The 24,662-nt window shown below is 37.5% G+C and overlaps 1 pseudogene across 1 annotated transcript in view; it reads left to right on the forward strand.

Annotated features, from left to right (window-relative positions):
- Nucleotides 1–4,923: 4,923 nt before the first annotated feature.
- Fth1-ps2 (ferritin heavy chain 1, pseudogene 2) overlaps nucleotides 4,924–24,662 on the forward strand; it is a 74,951-nt pseudogene continuing 55,212 nt past the window's right edge. The window contains exons 1-3 of the transcript XR_015621480.1: nucleotides 4,924–5,041; nucleotides 9,596–9,788; nucleotides 10,053–10,197. The product of XR_015621480.1 is annotated as a ferritin heavy chain 1, pseudogene 2 (transcript). The remainder of the gene's footprint in view (nucleotides 5,042–9,595; nucleotides 9,789–10,052; nucleotides 10,198–24,662) is intronic.

The raw sequence follows: 24,662 nt of genomic DNA on the forward strand, positions 1-24,662 counted from the left end.
TTACAAGTTCCCTCTCCCAACTGTAGGGCATCTCATCTAAGGTCCCTCCCTTTGAGTCCTGAGAGTCTCTCACCTCTCAAGTCTCTAGTATATTATAGAAGGCCCCCCACACCCCTACTACCCCAAAGGTTGCCTGTTTCCATAATTTCTGCTGTTCCTAGGCCTTCAGTCCTGTCCCCCCGAAATCCTGATCATGTTTCAATTTTCTCCTCTGTGTGCCCTCTCCCACCCAAGTCTCGCCCTCCCTCTACCTCCCCATGATAGTGTTCTTCTCCCTCCCAAGTGGGATTGAGGCATCCTCACTTCAGTCTTTTGGCTCGTTAACCTCAAGTTTTGAGAATTTTATCTTTGATATTCTGTACTATTTTGACTAATATCTACTTATTAGTAAATACATACTATGCATGTCCTTTTGGGTTTGAGTTACCTCACTCAGGATGATATTTTCTAGTTCCACCTATTTGCCTGCAGAACTCATGATGTCCTTCATAATAGCTCAGTATTATTCTATTGTAATATTAACCACATTTTCTGTATCCATTCTTCTTTTGTGGGACATGAGGGTTGTTTACAGTTTCTGGTTTTCACAAATAGAACCCCTATGAACGTACTGGAACACATGCCCCTGTGGCTGGTGGGGCATCTTCTGTGGATATGCCCAAAAGTGCTATAGCTAGGTCTTCAGGTAGATCTATTTCCAATTTTCTGAGGAACCGGCAGATTGATTCCCAGAGTGGTTGTACCCGTTTGCCATCTCACCAAAGAAACAGGAGTGTTTCTTTTTCTCCACATCCTCACTAACATGTGCTGTCACCTGAGGTTTTGATCTTAGCCATTGGGTTTGGTGTAAGGTAGAATCTTGGGTTCTTTTTTATTTTCATTTCCCTGATAATGAAAGACTTTGAATATTTCTTTAAGTGCTTCTCAGTCATTAGCTATTCCTCTGTTGTAAATTCTGTTTGGTTCTATTTTTTATTAGATTGCTTAGTTTTTTTGGTAGTTAGCTTCTTGAGTTCTTTATATATTTTTGATATTAACCTTTTATTGGATGAGGAGCTGGTGAATATTTTAGTTACTCTGTGGGTTACTATTGACTAAGTCCCTTGCTGTACAGAAGATTTTCAGTTTCATAAAGTCCATTCATCTTGAGACTGAGCCGTTGTAGTTCTGTTTAGGAAATTCCAAACCCCTCCCCTACCCCATGCCAGTGAGTTCAGGATATTCTATTAAAATTAGTGTATCTGGTTTTATGTTGAAGTCATTGATCCACTTGGGCTTGAAATTTGGGCAAGGTGACAAGTATGGATCTATTTTCATTTTTCTACATACAGACAGCCAGTTAACCAGAACCATTTATTGAAAATGTTTTCTTTTTCCATTGCTGTCTTTTTCATTGTCACAGGTGAACTGTCTGTGTTTGGTTTTATTTCTAGGTCTTCAATTCTAGTCCAACCTGTCTCTGTACCAATACCATGCAGTTTATAACAATCGTCCCATACTAAAGCTTGAGATCAGGGATGGCGATTGCCCCTGATGTTGTTGAGAATTGTTTTCACTATTTTGGGGGGAGGGGTTTGCCTTGCAGATTAATTTGAGAATTGTTCTTTCCATGTCTTTGAAGAATTGTGTTGGGATTTTGTTGGTGTTTGCATTGAATCTGTACACTGCCTTTGGTAGTTTGACCATTTTTACTATGTTAATTCTACCAATCCATGAGTATAGGAGATCTCTTTGGTTTCTTTATTGAGAGAAGATTTTCTGAGATCTTCTTTGATTTCTTTATTGAAAGACTTGAAGTTCTTGTCATACAGAACTTTCACTTACTTGGTTAGATTTACCCCAAGATATTTTATATTATTTCTGACTATTATGAAGGGTATTGTTTCCCTAATTTTTTAGCCTATTTAGCATTTGTATAGAGGAAGGCTGCTGATTTATTTGAGTTAATTTTATATCCATCCATTTTTCTGAAATTTTTTATCAGTAGTAGAAGTTCTGTGGTTGTATTTTTGGGGTCGCTTATTTATACTATCATATCATCTACAAATAGTGATACCTAGACTTCTTCTTTCCCAATTGGTATCCCCTCTTGATCTCCTTTTGCTGTCTTATTGCTCTAGTTAGAACTTAGAGCACTATATTGAATAGATATGGAAAGACTGGGCATCCTTATCTTGTCCCTGATTTTAGTGGGATTGCTTCAAATATTTCTCCATTTAATTTGATATTGCCTGTTAGTTTGCTGAATATTGCTTTTATTATATTTAGGTATGGGCCTTGAATTTCTTATCTCTCCAATAAAATTGAATCAGTAGAGAGGTATTGAGAACCTATGGACTGGCTGGTTTGGAATTTTAACTTGACACAAACTAAAGTCATCAGAAAGGCATGAGCCTCAGTTGAGGAAATGTCTCTACATGACTCAACTGTAAGACATTTTCTCAATTAATGAACAATGGAACAACACTCAGCCCCTGGTGAGTGGTGCTATCCATGGGCTGGTAGACTTGGGTTCTATCAGAAAGCAGGCTGAGCAAGCCAACTAAGAGCAAGCCCATGCTCCTGGATTTAACCTCTGGATCAGCTCCTGGTCTGCTTGAGTTCCTGACTTGACTTCCTTTGGTGATGGTTAGAGATAAGAAAGTATAAGCCCCTTCCTCCCCAACCTGCTTTATGTTCACCGTGTTTTCTCAAGACAATAGAAAACCTAAGAAAATCTGAGGGATAGCATGAGGGGATGGAATATTATCATAATATATTGTATTAAAATAATAATAATAATAATAAGAAGAAGAAGAAGAAGAAGAAAAGAAGAAGAAAAAGAAGAAGAAAAGAAGAAGAAGAAAAAGAAGAAGAAAGGAAAAGGAAAAGGAAAGGAAAGGAAAGGAAAGGAAAGGAAAGGAAAGAAAAGAAAAAGAAAGAAAAGGAAAGGAAAGGAAAGATAGATACTAGGTACCAAAATTAAATCAGGACCAAATAAATCACATGAACGGTTCCATAACTCCTAGAGAAATAGAAGCAGTCACTAAAAGTCTTCCAACCTAAAAAGCCCAGGACCAGATAGGCTCAGTGCAGAATTCTATAAAACCGTCAAAGAAGACCTAATATCAATACTTCTCAAACTATTCCATAAACCTGAAACAGAAGAAACACAACCCATCATGTTGTATGAAGCTAATGCTATTCTATTCAGAAATGTCTTGCCTAAACCTCTATCCTGAATGTCTCCCTTCCATTTTCTGTTAGAAGTCTTGATAGCTTAGATTTTACATCTTATTTATCCTCTCATCCCCCTCTGTATAATATATTATTTTCATGGATTGTTTTCTGTCCCACATATGTGTCTTTCTTTGTCCTCTGGTGTAATGTTCTTTTAATGTGAGTACTAACTGCTATAAACATTTCTCTTGAGGCTGCCTTATTTGCATCCTGACGTTCCTGTAGGTTATTCTTTTGTTTTCATTCTTCCCAAGAGATTTTTAACTTCTTCCTGCTTTCTGCAATTATTTTTCATTCAAAACTTCAGTATTCATCTCCCCGAGTGTTCGTGTGTTTTTTGAAGTTGCCCTGCTCTTCCTGTCTTGTTTTATTCTGCTGCAGTCTCTGGTAGGATAAAGGGGATTTGTTTCTGGATTGTTTATTGGGAGTTGCTTTTCAATCTGTGGTGTAAAACATTCTGTGTGTAGTCCAACTGATTTATGTTGTAGTGTAGCCCTAAGGTTTGTTTTGCTGATCTTTTTATTTCAAATGTCTATTTAGGTTTGAAAATAGAATAATCGGAAGTACATTTTTTCTGTGATTGAGGTCTTTCCGCTGAGTTCTGATCTCCTCTTGCAGTCCTGGCTATACCTACCCATCAAGCCTTGCTCGGGTTGCTTTCTCCTCTCGACTGGGCAGGAGATGGGGAATCTCTTTATTCAAATTTTCATATTTGTCCTCTGGCATATATCAGATCTCTCCTGGAAACAGTTAAGTCTGGGCTCTGAATTCCCAGTTCTATGAAGTTGGGTCCCGAAAACCTTACGGCAATTTCCACTGTAGATCCATACCTGGCAAGGTCCCTTTTAAGCACTGTTCCTGGAACTTTCTAACACAACGTTCTTCCACCATTTTCACAGTTTCTCCCCCACTTTTCCACTTTTTATTTGAGTGTTCCGTCGCATCTTTTACTGATATAGAAAGCTCCTCTTCAGGATAAAGTTTGTTCATTCATGTTTCCTTATCCTGATTGTCTCTATCCCCAGCTCACAATGAGGAAGCCTCTAGTCCATCATCTTTAGTCATTTTAGGCAAGAGGCTAAAACTGCAGCCTGGTTCAGTGTTCAATGCACTTTGCTCTGAATAGGTTTCAGCCTGCTCTCATTTCTGCCATGATATCTGAGTCTCATTCACTTTAATCCTTGGGTATTTTTAGAATTTTGTGTGGTTTTCAACAAAGACTCTAGAATCACCTTGGATAAAATTCTGAGTGAGGTGGCTTGATTTATAAGTACCCGTGGCTTACGTCTGATGATACTATTTATACATAGTCATAGAGCTGTGTGGTTTTTCTTTTTATTTAACTTATTATTTAGAAAGTACTAGAGCCAGTATATGTCCCAGAATAAACATTATGAACATATAATAATATACTAGCACCTAAACAATATGAATGTACAAAATACTAGAAACTAGTTTTAAAAAAAACATACAATTCTCTTCTATCCTATTCCTACAAAATCTACTCTAGTCAGACTAATGCAAATTACTCTCACTAATGATTAAAAGACATTGGCCGGAAAACATAATTCATTACATTTTTATCTGGCTGAAATTAGTTAACAATTTGTCCTTAACATATAAGGACCTATATGTCTAGAATTTTGAAAGCCAATTTTTATTCTAATTATTTAGTTATACTGAAGTGCTGACTTACTGATTAGCATGTCGGTAATGCCAACAGAACAGTGGGATAATGCCATGCTTTCAATCTCAGAGAACACAACTCCAAAGGACAGCAAGGTGAACCACGCTGTGCAGAGCTGTGCTGTTGAGCATAGAGGTCTGGCAGACAGATTTACAAAGCGATAAGAAGGTATCATCTTATTATGCAGAGCAAATTTTACTCAAATAATGTCAGCATGAGCAGAGCCCCTTGTTTCTCTTACTTAACAGGAACTAAATGAATGATAAGCTAAGTAGTGCCTATTTCCTTTGAAAACTGTCAATTCAGTGGAATTAGAACCATCACTGCTTGAAGTTAAAAAAATCAATTCAAACATGTTTTTCCTGCATCAAGACCTTGAATAATTCATTTTGTTTGGCTTCTTCGGGATACTTTTCTAAAGTAACTTTTAGAGTATGAATATATGAATGAATATTGAAATATGAAATCACGGCACTGAAAATATTAGTGAATCTGTATAAGCAAGAAACGGCAATACTAATATTCACCAGAAAACTACAAAGAAATACGGGCTCATTGTGATTATTCAACTTTTTGAAAATTGCCTCGTACACAATATGCAAATGTGCTAAAGCTCCTTTTAAAATATTTCCTGAGAAGATTCTCCACTGCAGAGGTTATGGCTAGAATTTATCTCTCTAAAATATGAATTTCATACAGCTCGGGCACCATCCTGTCACAGTTTGCATCAACTTTGCTCCCTGAGACAGACTTATTTCTATTTGAATTTCTAGAAACTATGTCAGCTGAACAGAACAAAAAATGGAAGGAAAAAGCAGTTATTTATCCTTCTTACTGCCTCGCAGGAGAAAAAGATCTTGATAATTAAAGAAGCCATTGTTTCAGTGAAGCCCAATGGGAGAAGTGCCTGAAGATTCAAGGGACCAAGGCGGAGCAATAACCAGACACTGCATACCCAGTACAAGTTTTCAAGAAAGAAGAGAGCTAAGATATAAAACTAGGCTCAGTATAAATTTAGAGCTGCAACACTTTGGGCAGAGAAGAAATGACTAACGGGGATATTTTAAAATACTTTGCTGTGTGATGTAAGATATAAGCATCTTTTACATCCGTCCACAAAATTCTGTAGCACTCAATTATATTTTGTAGATTAGGTTAGCAGCAAGGCATTTGTCCTTCTGAAGATTACGGAAAAAGAGAAAAAAAGGCCAAGGGCAAACACAGAGGCCATCTGTGGTGCTTCCTGCTCAGTATCAGTTCAAGTAGACATGGGATCACCTGAGAGACACACTTCTGAGAGTGTCTAAGAGGGTGTTTCCAGAGAGCTTGGTCTGAGGAGGGAAGGTTCACCCTGAGTATGGGCAGCGCTACCCTCTGACTTGGGGCCTCTGAGTGAATAAAAAGGATGAAGGCAGTTGAGTGCATGACCTTTCTGGGATTTGAGTACAGTTGTGATAGGAGAGGCCATCTCATGTCCAGGCATCTTGCCTTTCCAACCAAAGCACAAATACAGTCGAAGCCCTTCCTCCCTCAAGTTGCTTCTTGTCCTGTATTTTGTCTAGTATGTCACCACCCAGCGCTGCTACCAATGGCGGCAACAGACAGAGAATCTGAGAATATATGTGGAGAACTGAACAGAGCTCTGGTCTTACACGTTAGGAACTTTAAAGGTTTCCTAAAATGGCCCTTCTGTAAAACATTTCCCTTTGAAGGAAACTAGATGTTTGAATTTCTTAAGTGAAAAAGACAATCTGAATGCCTTTGGATGCATTTACTATTCAATAGAGATTGAGAATGACTACCTGAACACACAGGTAACAAATTTGTCCAGTGAAAATGAGGACACAGCTGTGTATCTGAATTATTGGCTATTTTCCTGTGTTCTGTTGGCAGACAAAAGACAGGGGCATGGAGGGGTTCTAAGAAGAATGCTGTCACAGCAGTTTCTCCTTCCTTCGCAAATCAAAAACGTTTGGCCTAATTTCATTGGGTACATATACAAGTCAATGTGTTAAAACAATCAATTAAATGATTTAAATGTTTGGAACTTCCCATTTTCTGGGCTCAGGAGAGCTGTTATACTAGCTGTTTTAAAAAATATTTTGGAAGGTCAAAAGGAGAGACTGCAGACAGACCTAGGGTAGAAAGATACCATGCCCAGCAGGCCAGAAGGTTACAAATCCCAGGATGGTGTCAGGATTGGGGTCAGTGGCAATCTGCTGCCAGCATGGTCCTGCAGCCCACAGGGCTGAGTACCCAGGAGAAGGATGAGCAGACCGTGGCTGTCTAGCAGATGGCACTCTGGTGAGGGAAAAGTCTGCCAAAACCAGGTGTTTCACAGATTGTTTTTTTCCCTTGGAATTTCTTTGCATGGGTCCATTCCAAAAACTCAGATAGGAGCACAGCTGCCAATGAGTTTATCTAAAGAAATCTGATTTTTTTAAGGCATAAGAGATGTTATGAACAGCTTTTGGGGACCATCTATATATGCCACATACCGTGTGTCCTTTAGTCAGGTCGATTTCAGGCACAAGAGCGTGAAAGGAAGACTCTTCATCGGAGTTAGTAGGAAAAGTGGCTAAAATAAATTTAACAATGTCAGAATATTTCAATTGCTTATGAAAGATTCCCCATATATATGTTTTGTACAGCTTGTGTATACTCTTAAAAGAATGAAAGAGTACTGTCTAAGGGAAATACCTAAATGTTCATACTCTGAAGCAGTGAAAGATCCCAGGGAATAAAGAGGGATTAATAAAGGTTCTTTCATAGTTGACAGCCAGGATACATGGTAATCATATGTCTACTGTATCCCATGGGGAGAAAGCATTAGAACTCTTAATGGAAAACCTCTGACAGCTACCTAACCTTAGTCTTATTTTCCCCAGAGGAAAGGGATTCTCTTCCTAAGTACTTCCCGTTATCTCATGGAAGTTCTGCTTCCAGACTCCCATCCCTTTCATTATTGGGCTGTGTGAGTGTATTAAAGCACTTTAATACCTGGCTAGGCATCTGTCTCCTTCAGAATACAGAAATATTGACACTGGAAGTATGAAATGAGCATGGGTTTAGACTAAGAAAGATTTATTTCGTTTCTGACTTTGCTACTGGTGGATTTTTGTTTGTTTGTGAAGTCTTCATCATCATACAATTTCCTCTAGAGTCATACTGTGACTGTGAAAAAATGTTCAAACAAAAAGTAACTCATGGGGTTGGGGATTTAGGTCAGTGGTAGAGCGCTTGCGTAGCAAGTGCAAGGCCCTGGGTTCGGTCCCCAGCTCTGAAAAAAAAAAAGTAACTCACAAGAGTAAGGGTTTGTTTTCTCATATAATTCTAGGCTACATTCCAGCTCCGCAAGACAGTCACAGAGGCAGGAACTTAAGACAGATAGTTTCACTCTAATGACATAGTCAAGAACAGAGAAAAAAATGCATGCAGTCTTGCACTTCAGATGCTCAGCTAGCTTTCTTTACTCTTGTACCATTCAGCCTATAAAATGGTGCTACATTCTGGTTGAGTCTTATCACACCAATTAAGAAAACCAAGACAGCTCCCCCACAGACATGCCCATAGACTACCACAATGTAGACAATTCCTCATTGAGACTCTTCCCAGGGGATTCTTCATTGTGTCAAGTTGAAAGACTCATCATCACACATACCGAGTCTGGTTGAAAAGAAACCTTTAGGATACAATAAACATAAAGAGCTTGGGAAAAATCTGGCAATTATTTGTTATTTTTATAGTTCTATGGACATTTTTAATTTCCTTTTCTCATTATTGTGATTAATATCAGAAAACTGGATAAAATGGGATCGTCATATAGTGTCTTTTGATTCTATTGTTGATCAAAAGAAGTAGATGAGAGAAGAAACACCTAATCCTTGAGACCCCAGGGAATTCAGAGGCCTGGCAGGTGTCCAGGTGGTGTGGGGGTCTGGGGACATCTTCTTGGAGAAAAGAGAGGAGGAATGAGGAACTGTCAAACTGTCAGAGGGTCGATCAGGAGGGGGATGATGACTGGACTGTAAAGAAAAGATTAAAGATAATAATAATAAATATGCATGAAAAGGAGGAAGTACAAGTTACTTTCATAAGCTGTATTAAGAGATTATATATGAGAATACAAACCTTAAGAAAACTGGTTAACTAGATAACATAGTCTCAAACTACAATGAATGCTGCAAACATTTTGTCTTTCAGACAGAATGGAAACATACAGGGTCCATGAAAAAGAACCTGAATGATGAAGGGAAGAGAGTAATAGTGTTTGAGGATGCATACACATGTTTCAGTATGGCCCAACCTAGCATAAGAAAACGCCCCAGTGTAAAGGAATGCCAGGGCGAGGAGGTGGGAGTGAGTGGGAGGGGAAGTGCCCTCATAGAAGCAGGGGGAGGGAAGATGGGATAGCGGGGTTCCTGAGGGGAAACCCGGAAAGGGTTAACATTTTAATACAAAACTAAAGTTTGCAAGATACAATATTAACTACTTACAAATAAATATTGCCATGGCTATAAAAAAGAAATGTAAAGAAAAGAAAATATCCAATAAAAAAAGAAAACTTCCAGACTTTGATGCTACAGCTTCCTTCTATCCTGTTATACTTTCATTCCAGCCATCCTAGGTCCTCACTAGATTTCAGCTTTTAGAAAGAAAATAATGTTGCAATAAGATTGAGCTCCTTAGAAACAGCGCTGGCGCGAGCTAGAGCCAGACCGCCACTGGTCGACTCTGCCTGTGGAGATAAAGGAGATCCTAAGAAGCCAAGAGGCAAAATATCCTCATGTGCATTCTTTGTGCAAGCAAAGGAGGAGCACAAGAAGAAGCACCCGGATGCTTCTGTCAACTTCTCAGAGTTCTCCAAGAAGTGCTCAGAAAGGTGAAAACCATGTCTGTTTAAGAAATGCCTGGAAACCGGAAAAGGTAATAACAATTGAAATGTAAATAAGAAATACACAGTTTAATAAAGATGGAGGGAAAAGGGCAGGGGGTGATTTGAAAATACGGCAAAGGATGACAAGGCTCGCTATGAAAGAAAAATGAAAACCTACATCTCTCCCAAAGGGGAAAGCATAAAGAAGTTCAAGGACCTCAGGGCACCCAAGAGGCCTCCTTTGGTCTTCTTGTTCTGTTCTGAATACAGCCCAAAAATCAAAGGCGAGCATCCTGGCTTATCCATCGATGATGTTGTAAAGAAACTAGGAGAGATGTGGAACAACACTGCTTTGGATGACAAGCTAAGGGAAAACCTGACACAGCAAAAAAGGGCATACTCAAGGTTGAAAAGAGCAAGAAAAAGAAGAGGGAGATAAGGAGGGAGATAAAGAGGATGAGGAAGAGGAGGAAGAGGAGGAAGTCAAAGATGAAGATGATGATGAATAAATTGGTTCTAGCAGTTTTTTTCTTCTCTATAAAGCATTTAACCCCCCACCCAGGACACAACTCACTTGTTTTAAAGAAAAAAAATTGAAATGTAAGGCGGTGTAAGATTTGTTTTTAAACTGTACAATGTCTTTTTTTGTATAGTTAACACACTACCGAATGTCTTTAGATAGCCCTGTCCTGGTAGTAATTTTTAATAGCCACTAACCTTGACTGGTACAGTCATGGGGTTATAAATTGTCATGGAAATCTTTTTCCATCTTTATTAAATTGGGTATTTCTTATTTACATTTCAAATGTTATTCCCTTTCCTGGTTTCCAGACCAACATCCCCCTAAATCCTCCCCCTTCCCTTCTATATGGGTGTTCCTCTCCCCACATTACCGCCCTCCCCCCAAGAATCCCGTTCACTGGGGGTTCAGTCTTGGCAGGACCAAGGCTTCCCCTTCCACTGGTTGGCATGGAAATTTAAAGCAGTTTCTTGTTGGTGCACAGCACAAATTAGTTATATATGGGGACAGTAGTTTGGTGTTGGTATTTTTTTCTTTTGTTTTTGTTTTTCTTTTTCTTTTTCTGTTTTTTTTTATCTTCAGTTGTTTCTGATGCAGGTTACATGAAGATAATTGCTGTTCTGTTAACTGAATACTACTCTGTAATTGCAAAAATATAAGGCTGTTTTGTTGACATTCTGAGTGCCTCTACGTAAATACAATTTTTTTTGAATTATTGCAACCAACCAGAGCTTCCAGGGACTAAACCACCACCCAAAAACTATACATCAACTGACTCTGGGCTCCAACTGCATAGGTAGCAGTGAATCGCCTTGTTGGGGCACCAGTGGAAGGGGAAGCTCTTGGTCCTGCCAAGGTTGGACCCCCAGTGTAGGAGATTGTTGGAGGGATGGTAAGATGGGGTGGATAAGGAGGGGAACATCCATATAAAAGGAGAGGGAGAGGGGCTAGGGGCTGATGGACAGAAAAAAAAAGAATAACTATCAAGCCCCTGTACATTGAGGGAATGCATGGCCACTGTAACTTAATTTACCTTACATAATAAATCAAAATATCTTTAAATAATATTTAATTATAATAAGACATTTACAAATAAATGTCGTTTTTCCATTTAAGATTTTTCCATTAATCTCAGAACACTTTACAAACTCATTGAAATGGATTATATCAACAAAAAGCCAGTGAATCAAACTATTATAAAATCTATTATGAAACTTTATTTTCATGATCCAAGGGCCTTTATATAATTTACCAGACTTATTGTCACCAACTTGTGTTCATACTGTATGATAATCTCACAAAGTCTGTCCTTAAAAATGTGAAGAATTGGCATCCTTTTATACATTATTTATAAATGATCACTTCTAAGAATAAGAAATAATGAATCTCTGTTTACATGTTAGCTGCCAAAGTGTGATGAATGTGCTCAGATTTTTTTGTTTAATCTAACTAAACTAAGCTATGAATTACTGTTTGTACACTGAAATGTGGCAATGCTCATTCCATACAGTGTAGCTCTTGATACTGGAAAGTTTCAGATTTATCCAAGCACTGCAATTCTTCTATTCGAGTATCTTCCCACCTCTCTCTCTCTTTCTCTTTCTCTCTCTCTCTCTCTCTCTCTCTCTCTCTCTCTCTCTCTCTCTCTCTCTCTCTCGCACACACACACACACACAAAGAGAGAGAGAGAGAGAGAGAGAGAGAGAGAGCTGACTTCAACTTCTCAACTATGTTTCATCATCTTTAGTTATAAATCCAATAATTTAAATTCTCAAATATTGATATTCTCTTTTTTCAAAGACATTAACAGGGTCTAGGGTGATATTTTTTGCATGCGTGAAGCATATGCAAATATTTTCCCCACTTTCCATTTAAATTTTGACTTCAATTCTTCCCTCTTTATTCATTTACAAGTTCCATTATTTAACTTAACAGATAGTATTGTAACTCCATAGAACAATTAGCTGGATACTTACTGAAATATACTATATAATATTGAGCTTGTAAACATGCTTAACAAAATAAATCATTGTGGGCTCACACCTGACCCCTTTCATTGGGTACTTAGGTATTTTTAAAGAGATAGAAATTGCATCTAAAATTATACAGATCACAATTAGGCCAATCCTGTTCTCCTTAGACATGTTTGGACAAGAATTTTCACAGGAAAAACTAATTTTAGGGTTGGTATTTCAAAGCCAAGTAAAACTACAATTGCTGCACTCTAACTTGCTCCTGCAAATCTTTTTTCGCAAAGCCAAATAAATGGTTGATTCTGCTATTCCCATTCTGTCACTCATAATTTCCAAAGGGTTCTTAATCATCCATGCTCCATAAGGAAAAAAATGACACAGTTTAAATATTACAGAAGTGTGTACAGATTTAGCCTTGACCTATATCCAGGTTTTCCAAAAAAATAGGAAAAAAATATATTGCTGAGAAAAACAATAACTTTTAAAATGCTCTAATTAGACTCAGGAGAACATGGTTTCAAAAAGTGGATCAGAAAAAGAGACCAAAGAGAAAAGTATATTATTTATCTAGTAGAAAAGGCCTAAAAAGTGATTAGAAAGAAAATCTTTCAAAGCAGATATCCCATAAAACCATTGCCATATGCTTTTTGTCAAAACTAGATTTACAGTGTCACACCTCCATAACTCAAGCCAGCAATGCTTGGGAAAGAGCTTATTCAGGCTTCTCCATAATGATTTTCTTTGCACTATTTTTAAGTTCATGCTTCCTAAGTTAGGGGAAAAGTATGAATTGATATGAGGCTGTCCTTTGGTTGGGTCAGTGGATAGCTTCTGACAAAAGAACTATCCCATAGGTTGCAATGAGTATCCCCCAATTCTCAAGACAGTGAAGATAGCAAGCATTTTTATACTTGTTACAGTTATGCTTTTAAAACAAGGCACAACTTAGCTTCCTCAGTTAATTTAATATCATGTTTAAATTATGTCCTACTTTAGAGGTTCCGAGGAGGGAGACAAAACTCTGAAAGAGATGTGATCAGTAGAAAAATGCTGCGTGCGACAGACAGCATAACGTAACAGTATCTATGCCTGTGGTAGAAATACATGATTAAATAATCTAACCACTTGCCCTTATACAGTTTGGCCTTATACTATTCAAGTTAAATTGATAAAATAAATTTTTAAAATATTTATTTCGAGTGTTTGATTTTATTTTTACAATTGTGGCTATTTTATTCATTTCTGCTGGTCTGACTTACCATGACTTCCTTCTTCAGGAGCCTATCATAAGCTTACATTCTTCCCTTGCATTGCATACATACTGTTTCATACAGTAATCAAGTCTGAAAAAACCTAGTATATATTGCAGCTACCACTTTATATATATATATATATATATATATATATATATATATATATATTACTCAACAGTTATATAGACAACTCTTAGGGTGGACAGTAATAATCCTTACTTTACTGTGGGTGGAACAATGGAATTGAAACAGTGGTGATCACTTACGCAGTCCTAAGCAATGTCTCATATGGTGACACATCCTAGATTTCATTCTGATGACTTTATGTTGCCTTGATTCCTGAGGAGGCCATGCCCTCTGATAAAAATTCCACTGTAGCCTCTACATTTTTTGACAGTTTGTGAAAGAGATAAAAATTTCTCCGTATTCCTAGTGTCTAACCTCATTTTCTACAGACTCAGGAATACATTTTCATATACCATTTGCAAGAATGACTAGTTTTATAATATACTATGTAAGATTTTGGAACATTGGAAGGTTTTGTCTTGGGCATATTTAATATAATAAAGTTTGTAATTCCACATAGCCATGATAGTATTGATAGCCTTATTATAAAATTTGGAATCATGACAACTTCTGCTAATAATGTTAAATTAACTGACTGACAGATGACTTAAAACAATGATCATATATACTCTCTCACTTGTCTTTGAGTTCACTGAACCATGCTTCAAGCCATGATGTTAATCAGTTATGATCCGCATGTCCCTCAAATTTCTTGAAGTGTAGGAGTGACATTAACTTGAGTAGAAGTCTGAGCCATGCTGTCATGATTTCCATGTATCCTCATCCTTTTGCAGTATGCCACACAGCCAACCCAAAATGAAACTTTATAACTTTAAATTAATACAGCAAAGAAAAAAATGAGACATTTTAATGAGGATTTCAGTACTGATAGAAGGTATTTTATCTAAGTATGTCCATAATACTTTGATATACTCTAGAAGCCACAGACCAGCACCTGAGTATTGACTTAACATTGAAATAAATGTCTGTACAATGACTGAATAAACAGATGAAAAGGTTCACATTTAATAACTTTTAAACATTAATTAATTAATGGACAGAAAGTCAACTTTAAATGGCATACAGTAGGTGTCCCAAATTGGGTATTTGTACTAGTACTCAGTCAATATCAATTACAAGAAAGAACTTGTTATAAAATTGTCAAGATTCAAAATAGACACATTATCCATTTGTAGGAGAGACAAATGTCTAAGTACTGTTCATTGGTATAGCCATATACTTATTAAATAATAATTTTTAAACGAAGTAAACCATTGGTAAAGAGCAACCATTCTAAGTGCAAAAAAAAAAAAAAAAAAGCTGAGCACATTAGTGTGACCAGGTGACCAAATCCCATCTCTTGGGATGATTGCCACACATCCTCCTCACAGTCTAGCAGCAGGAGGTGTTATTCTCAGCACTGCAGGGGTGTGCAGGAACTGGTCAGGGATTTAATTCAAAATGCAATTTTTTAGACAGTACCCATGCTTGCTTCCCTTGCTTTACCAAGCTAACTGCTTAAAAATCACCCCATCTTTTCAACAGCTGATTATGAACCAGCCAGTAAAGTGCTCATGTTTATAATTCCAAAATTGAAGAGGTAAAGGGAGAAAAATCGCTGGTTTGAGAACAGCCTGAACTGCATCGTGATACCCTGGTTGAGAACTCCAAGGGCTGAGGGTATATTTTGGTGAGAGAGTGCATATCTGTTGTGCACAAGGCATCAATCAACTCACACCATCACTAAAAGTATACACCAAGAGCTCGCAGATACTTCTAACATGTTAAATTCTGAATTGAGGTTGGACTTCATGGATATAGATAAACAAAGGGAAGTAGATGTACTTATTTGGGTTTCTTAGATAATTCTACTCCTATGAGCCAAACATAATTTTCATATAGGGTCACATTAGATATACCTGGCTAACCTGGAACTTAAGCTCACAGAAAATAAAATGAAACCAATATTTAGTGTGTGAAGTGATAACTCAAGATAATAATACCAATAGTTTTCCCACAGAATTCTCCAGTAACCAAACTTTCATTTTGTTTAAATTCTGTAGATAGTAGTTGTAGTATAGAAAATAAGAGTGTTACCAATTTTAAAGTGCAGTATTTTACAGATCAATAAGCACCAGAAGCTGTTTAGTTTTAAATGTATAAATAGAATTAGATAGGAAACTACCTGCAAAATTTGAGCTGCAGAATAAAATTATTAAATGTATGTGTGTATATGTACGTATATTTATACACAAAAAAAAGAAAAAAAGAAAAAACTGAGAAAGGAAAATGTGTGATCATTTTTACCATACCAACTAAAACTATAGAATGCCAAACATTGTCAACGTTATCATAATCCATGCTTAACCACCAACTCTTCTTTTTGATATGTCTGCTTAATTATTTAAACACAGGAAGAGGAGGAATCATATGCAACTGAACAGGACCTTTAACACACAATACCTGATGTACAAGCTAAGTTTTCTGGGCACCTCTGTCAAGGAGAAAAAGAAATGTCTGCAATATAGGTTGTTTGATGTCCAAGTTCCCACATGCTGCTCGGACATCTGACTGCAAAGATTCCCAAATGCCTGAAATATAGGATATAATTCCCTATAAAAAAGTCTTTCAATCTAGATTATTCTACTATAAACAAAAGCAGCTGCTGCAGTCTACTTCATCCTTTCTCCAATGATAGTTGCCTCCCTGACAGCCACAGAGAGATGCTCTCCCGAGGAAATCAAAAGTCACCTCACTCTCTTGACCTTTAAAATCTGGCTTCTCACTGTGACTACATCTTCACTCTCTTGCTGAACTGCATCAAATCTCATCTGTCTAGGGTCACATAATGTGGATTCACACATCTGTTGGTATCTAAGGGTGAGTCCACTTCCTTCACCAACAGGGTGAAGGAGACGACCGGAGAGGGTAAAGCAGACTGAAGTTCAACAATGCCCCAAAGAGATTCTATGCTTTTGGAGAAATGGAAGCATTGACTATGGAATTACAGTTCATTCAACTATTAGACAAACAGACAAAGGTCTTTAAACTATGACAGTGCATATAAGACTTGACATTTTAACATAAAAATAAAACAGAAATTAAAACTTAGGAAATATAGCTTTATAATCTATAATAGATAATTAACTAAATTCCTTAGCTTCATGCAAATTACATTAATGTGGGATGTGAATAACTTTCAGTGTGTTTATGTTGTAGGATGAATGGCAATGATAGATTTTCCCCAGAAAATAAAATTATTCAGAACTGTATAGACTCTGACTTAATAAGTAAATATTACTTTATGGACATTGAACAATGAAACTATAAATGCTATGAGAATAATAAGAAATGATCAAATTTAGAACGGAAGAAGCTGTGAGAAGTATAAAGGGTTTGGAATACATGAAAATAAATCATAGTTGGCATGCAGAGAATTGTTTTCGGGAGGGTTATAGAAGGTCACACTGAGTGTTGCATGGTGTCTGGTTATATCTCATAGGAAGACAGTAAGAGGAAGGAAACATATGCTCAGTGTTATCTGGTGAACCCTGGGGTCAGCAAACAGTGAATCCCAAATTGTGGTGGCCAGAGGGCTGTTAGAAGCAACACAAATTCAAGTCCTCCAACCAAGGAAATACAACTCAATAAACTATCTGCAGAGTGACATGGAACTGACAGGAGAATTAATCAGGTTCATTTCAAAACAATCAAGCTGAGGGTAGACACATGAGTAGTGCAGAATGAGCACCAGAAATGGAATCTCTCGGCATCTTCTAACTAAGCACTCAAGTGTAAGAAAGTACGTGTACTCTCGTGCACAGAGTTACAGTATTCAACAGCACTAGGAACCCAAGTGCAGATATATAAATCGGCAAGCCCTCTTGAGGCAGCATCTTTCCATCTGATCTTTCTCACCTTGGTAATTTCTCATTTTGCATTTTACATATTGGTTTGTCGAAGTTCGTTCTTCAAAACAGTAATTTTAATTGTAATTCACTTAAAACAAATTATTATGATCTAAAAAGCCCATCTGTTTTATATGAATAACCATTTGTAGTAGTTACGTTCATCAAGCTGAGCTATAGCTCAGAGAAATTACCTGAAGTATTTACTTTTTATCTTCGTGAAAACAGAGCTTTATATGTGTTTCACCGTGAACTTAATTCATAGCCAAGAGCACGTATTTTGTAATCCACAAAACAATTCTTCTTCTGTGACATTGACAGCTCCAGCTGCATAGGTAGCAGAGGATGGCCTTGTTGGACACCAATAGGAGGGGAAGCCCTTGGTCTTTCCAAGGCTCAATGCCCCAGTGAAGGAAAATGTTAGGGTGGGGAGGCGGGAAGAGGTGAGTGGGGGAACACCCTCAGAGAAGTGGGAAAGGGAATGGAATGGAAGTTTACGGACTGGAAACTGAGAAAGGGGATAACATTTGAAATGTACCACTACGCAAAGACTATACATGGACTGACCCTGGGCTCCAACCTCATAGGTAGCAATGAATAGCCTAATAAGAGCACCAGTGGAAGGGGAAGCCCTTTGTCCTGCCAAGACTGAACCCCCAGTGAACGTGATTGTTGGGGGGATGGCGGTAATGGGGGGATGATGGGGAGGGGAACACCAATATAGAAGGGGAGAGGGAGGGTTTAGGGGGATGTTGGCCAGGAAACCGAGAAAGGGAATAACAATCGAAATGTAAATAAGAAATACCCAAGTTAATAAAGATGGAGAGAAAAAAAGGAAAATGGGGAAAATGTCCAATAAGAAAAAATTGGCAAAAAATTGCTCACACTTAATTATGCAGCATAATTTTTTTCTTTTTTTTTTTCGTAGCTGGGGACCGAACCCAGGGCCTTGGGCTTGCTACGGTAGCATAATTTCTTAAAGATTAAAAATAATTTTAAAAGCTCTGTAAAGAATCACTTTTCTTTACCTATGCTGAATATTCAAAGATATGTTTGTTGTTAAGGGAGACATCTTTACAATTTTAAAATGCTTGTGCCTATATATTCAAGATAGTTGTTTCTTTTTAGTAACAGGTTCCATGTTAAGTAGACTGTTGTTTCTTTTGAAAAGTAATAATAATAATAATAATAATAATAATAATAATAATAATAATAATAATAAAGTTTAATCAACTGTGATTTGCACTCAACTGCCTGCAGGGCTGGATCATTGCTGGCACCATTCTGTGACAGACACCTAGTATAAGGATTCATTTATTTTTTCTGCTCTAGTAACTGCTTCATAAATTATCATTAATGTTCACATAAAACTCCACAAGAAATCATCCTTGGCATATTAATCTATATTCTATTAATAGACAAGTTTCGATGTTCAGAATACATTTTCTATTTTCATTTTCAAAATACCCTCATAAACCAAAAACACACAGAGGCTCATCGGTTCCTTTCTATAATACATAAATATTTAAGTATGTCAATATGTAACATAACCCTGGTTTTATTTTGATTTTCTTATTGATGTACAGGCAAAGAACATCGGTGCTCCAATTACAGCATAATATGATGTAATCTAATTTTGTCTTTTACTTGGTTTTGAATTCGTTTTAAATATTTATTTTAATAAATAACTATAAAATGATAGTATTATAATGGCTGACAACTTGAGATGCTAAAATTTATAAAGTATTTTTTAGGTACAGCAAAAGATAAGAAGAAGTATGTGTGTGTATGAGGGAGAGAGGAGGGAAGAGAGAGGGAGAGAGAAGAGGGAGAGGGAGATGGAGAGAGAGAGACTGAAAGCTGAGCATGTTAATGTATGGACTTAAATAAAGGACACATTTTCAAGTCAAGTTCCTTGGAAAACTAGAGACATAATTACTATTGAGAACACAGAAATTAATCCATACTCGTCAGCTAATCGATTCTTGACAAAAGCCACCAAGAAAATATAGTAAAACAAAAGAAAACAAACAAAAAACAAATTCTTCAGGAAATGGTGTCCAATGAAACTGGTTGTGCTCATGCGAATATCAGCAATATATGTTTATCATTTTCACTCAGTCATCAAGAGAAGTGTCCGTTTAGTTCTCCAGCCCATTAACAATTAGATTTCTTTTTGTTGCTCATCTTAGGCACTGAAAAATATTTTGGTTGTCAAGCTTTGTTCAGAGGTATTATTTGCAAATATGTTCCCACTTTCTGTAGGTCAATTCTGAGTCCTGAGCATATATGATGACATATTGTTCAGTGTCTTTGGATACCAGAGTATACAAACCAAGACCACAAGAATTCTCTCTGCACAGTTAGGATGGCCCTCATCAAAAGAGAAAGAAATACTATGTGTGGGTGAGGCCTCTTCTGTATGAGTTCCCTGTTCTGCCAGTGGGAAGGTATGGGTAGTTGAGAAAAAAAGCAGTAGATTTAGTCCAGAAACACAGAAAACAGATCTGCCATGGGACCAATCAGTCTCACTATTACTACTTTTCCTTTAAGTCAAACTGTCACAGCTAATACGATTTTCTATTAAAATACTCTAGCCTGACTTGTAGACCTCAAGTTTTCCAATATTGAGCATATAACATTTTCCAGGTTATCCTTCCACAAGAGATGAAACTAGAGCTGTAAGTATCTATTTCTTGCTAAATGTATATTGTTAGAACTGTTAATAATATTTGGTACACCATAATATGTTTTGTGCCATGTAATTGTCTAAGATTCATATGCATGTTTTCATGTTTAAGAGTAAAATAATATTAATTTGGACATTCTATGGATATATAGATATGACTTCTCTTCTTTAAATAATGTTGGATTCTCAAATGTTGTATTACATTAGTAATAGTGCCACCTGAACCACAATAAACCTATAAACTATCAATAGTTAATTAGAATTACATTTTCAAAAAAAAAAGAAAACAGATCTATTCCCTTTTCATCTAAGTTGTCCCTGTTCTAGAATCAGCACCTCTAACCCAAATAGGTCACAATTTGGAAGTTTTTCTACCAACCTCTGTACATTTCTAACTACATATTTTTTACAACTTCTTTCTCTTGATACTTCAATTCAAGGACTTTTTCCATTAATCTTCACTGAATAGTGAGTAACTGTATGCTTTGTTCTCCTCACCATGAAAGGCACTAAATTGAAGCTCTGAGAGAAATAACTGAAATACCGGGTCCTTGGTTTGTGATAGAGATAAATGACAGCCATTTCTGAAATCTGAATATAGATGAACTAGTCACTGTTACTAATGGGTAAGTTTGACTTGTTCTGGATAGTCTAAGATCAGGATCCTGCCTGTCTCAAAGGATGATTCATTAGACGCTTTCCACTCCATTCTGTTTCCTCAGCTTTTATTCATTCTTCAAAATAATTTAGTCTATAGCTTGGTGTCATATGCAAATGTGAGACACTAGGATTAAACAAATATACCATTCTTAAGACGTAGAAAAGCCAGCATCCAGCATCTGGACCAATGGATAAAGTGCTTGGGACAGAACTCTGGCCACCTGAAGCTGATCCCAGAATCCCACATGGAAATGGAAGGAGAGGACAAACTAAACAGGATTGTTCTGTGCCCTGTCACGTGTTACACTTCCCAGCGTTGATAACAGCTTTTATCATTATTGTTAATTGTATAAGGAGATGGAAGATTATTCCTCTTATGTAATCTAGAAGTCAGGTTCGTTCTTGTGTACTCAGAAAGCAGAGAAGACTCTTTCTGAAGCCTCACCATACAGAATGTTTATCTCTCCAAACACACGAGGTCGCAGGATGTCTTGCCATGTTCTCTGTAGTCTAGATAGCAAATAGAAAAAAAATGTTGTAAAAGAATATTCCTTACTCTTCATGGGTAATCTAACGTTGTTTATCTAACTTCCAGTTACTCACTAAAAATCACTCTGTATATGCATATTCACTACAAGTGAGGCTGGGAAAGCAGAGGAGGATTAGGAAGGTAGCCAGCCACTACCAGCACACTTAAGTGAGTTCAGCAATGTGTGTACCAGATCCAGGTAGTCTGTGAAATACCTATCCTGACACATAGTCCAATAATCTCTCCCATCCAGAAACCCTGCGCACAAGAACAAAATGTCTGCAGTCGAGGAACCTGGGCTTGGAATCATGATGGAGCAATTGAACTATTTTCAATAACATAGAGCCCCAAGGGAAAGTTCTGTAAGTGTTCTACCCAGCATCTCTAAGTAGTATACTTATACTTGCTTTCGTTGTCTTCTCTATGGCAAGAATTTCAAGCATTCAAATAAAACATTTTCACAGCCCAAAAGGCTGGCTCAGTGAATAAAAGTGCCTATTGACAGTCCTGACAACCTGAGTTTAATCCCCATGCTGGACGGAGAGAACCGACTCTCTCAAGTTGTCTTCTGACCTCCACATGTGTTCAATGGCTCCAAAGCACCCACATGAGTATACAAATACGAATACACACACACACACACACACACACACACACACACACACACATCACATCACATCACATCACAAATAAATAAAGATGCAGTTAAAATTTTAGAAATCCTCACTAATTTCCAGTAGAACAAGGGATGTGTTTTATGAGAGGACTACTACCAAGTACTCTCATCTAATTCTAGATTTCATTTCTTTGTGATTTATTCTCCCAGAAATGATTTCAAGAATATAGTATAACAATGTGTATGAAGGCTTTTCTGTCTCCTAGTTTTTCTTTGACTCTGTGAATTGTTTTAATGGAAGTTGAAAGATTTGAGAGGTGATAGAGAGAAAAGGCCAAAATGAATGGCACTAGCATAGACGAATAATTTTAGTTTTTTTATCTTTATTAACTTGAGAATTTCTTATTTACATGTCGATTGTTATTCCCCTTCCTGGTTTCCAGGCCAACATCCCCATAACCCCTCCTCCTCCCCTTCTATATTGGCTTCCCCTCCCCATCCTCCCCCCATTACTGCCCTCCCCCCAACAATCACATTCACGAGGTGTTCAGTCTTGGCAGGACCAAGGACTTCCCCTTCCACTGGTGCTCTTACTAGGCTGTTCATTGCTACCTATGAGGTGGGAGCCCAGGGTCAGTCCATGTATAGTCTTTGGGTAGTGGCTTAGTCCCTGGAAACTCTGGTTGGTTGGCATTGTTGTTCATATGGGGTCTCGAGCCCCTTCAAGCTCTTTCAGTCCTTTCTCTGATTCCTTTAACGGGGGTCCCGTTCTCAGTTCAGTGGCTTGCTGTTGGCATTCACCTATGTATTTGTGTATTCTGGCTGTGTCTCCCAGGAGAGATCTACATCCTGTTCCTGTCAGCCTGCAGTTCTTTGCTTCATCCATCTTATCTAGTTTGGTGGCTGTATATTTATGGGCCACATGTGTAGCAGGCTCTGAATGGGTGTTCCTTCTGCCTCTGTTCAAGAGAGGTGAACCATGAAACCTTCAAGTACAAGAGCATTAGAGTGAGGGTATCCTTGTCCATGTGATATCAGGATGGTTAGTTTTTCTGAAGGACAGAAAAAGCGTAGGCATCATAACATAGGGAACTGCTGCCAAGTGAGGTTTCATGAGATATGCCAAACACATAGGCTCTTAGGTCATTAACAGTTTACATATTTGAACTTGTGTGTTTTCATAATTAGATATGTAAAAGATGAGTTTGACATTATAGGGGTTTCAGTGAATCGGTCTCGGCAAATAGTGAAGCAACTTGCAGGCCATTACACACAGGCCATCTTTGTTTTGTGCATATAATTTCTAATTTTTGGTGTGTGTGATTCCTGAAAAACAGCTGTCCTCATCAGTCTTTGATCTATGCATGTTAACTGAAGTTCTCAGTGAAAATGGGGGAGAATATTAATGAGGAAGGGGCTACAGCAATTGGCTAAAAGACTACACCTTTAGGAATGTAACTGAATGGATGAATGACTGGAGGTTGAATGTTGCCCCATCTCTAAGCAACATGTAAAACCTCACACAAATGTGTGATCATTTTGTATTCCAAGAAATGTACCCTGTCTTTACTGGTCTCTTTGTACAATTTCTAATGGAACATTTGTGAGTTCCTTACCTACAGATTACAATCCATCTTCTATCATCAGGGAAAGTAGCAAGAAACATGGCGTTAAGAATGTACCAGAGAATGTCATGCTCATAATATGAATACTGACATCTGATGAATCTAAATTGTAAGAAAGAATACAATAGAATCTTATTAAATTCCAAAATGGTTTTCATATAGATGTTATACTCACACTTCTAAGTCATTTCTGTAACAGTGGAAACAGCTGATAAAATGTTCCATTAAGAGCTGGGAAGGAACAAATGTTTGACAGAGATAAGACCAGTTCTTTGTAGTATGAGAGCTGTATCACAGAAAATTAGGTAGTAGGGAACACTTGCACATATTTCTAACCTGATAATAAGAGGGCCAAAGTTCCTCCATTTTGCCCCTACTGAACTCATCAAAGGTTTGATTCCAATATACCCTCTATATATCTTTTTCTATTGGAAAATCCTTTAGAAAATTACCCAGCCCTGTCCCAGGTACCTGATGCTAAAAAAGCCCAGAGAACTGCCAGTTTTTGCTTTTGTTAAGCTGCTTACTTGCTCTCCTTCCCCTGCCACTGCAAACCAGGCTATGGCTTTTTCCTTTAAAGTTCCCTGCAAAAAGAAGTCAGGGATGCTCTATGAAAACTGTTTCTTTCCAGACAGTTATCAGATGACTTAATAAATACTCTCATTTTCTTACTCTATTCTTGTTGAGTGGTTCTTGGGGGGGGGGGGGTTGGGTTTCCCTACAATAGTAGTGACTTGACATTTTTTTCCTGAGATATATTCACATCCTTTCTGCTTAAGACACAGTAATTATTTTTACCCTGATATTCATGGATCATTTTGATAATCTCATCAGCAAACTTGAGCCCACAGTTATGTTAGTAAGTAGTCTTAAATATCCCTTTAAGGATGATCGCATGTTTATTCAGCTGCAATCCATTCACTGGTTATAAATTTAGATATAGTTTTTGGAAGAGACTGGCATGCACATAGAACTTACATTACGTCCTTCTTTTCTTTACAGTGACATGTGATACTTTAGACAACCATGATGAATAACGGG

This window comes from Rattus norvegicus, chromosome 5, assembly GCF_021556685.1.
Source record: "Rattus norvegicus strain SHRSP/BbbUtx chromosome 5, alternate assembly SHRSP_T2T, whole genome shotgun sequence".
Taxonomy (NCBI): Eukaryota; Metazoa; Chordata; class Mammalia; order Rodentia; family Muridae; genus Rattus; species Rattus norvegicus.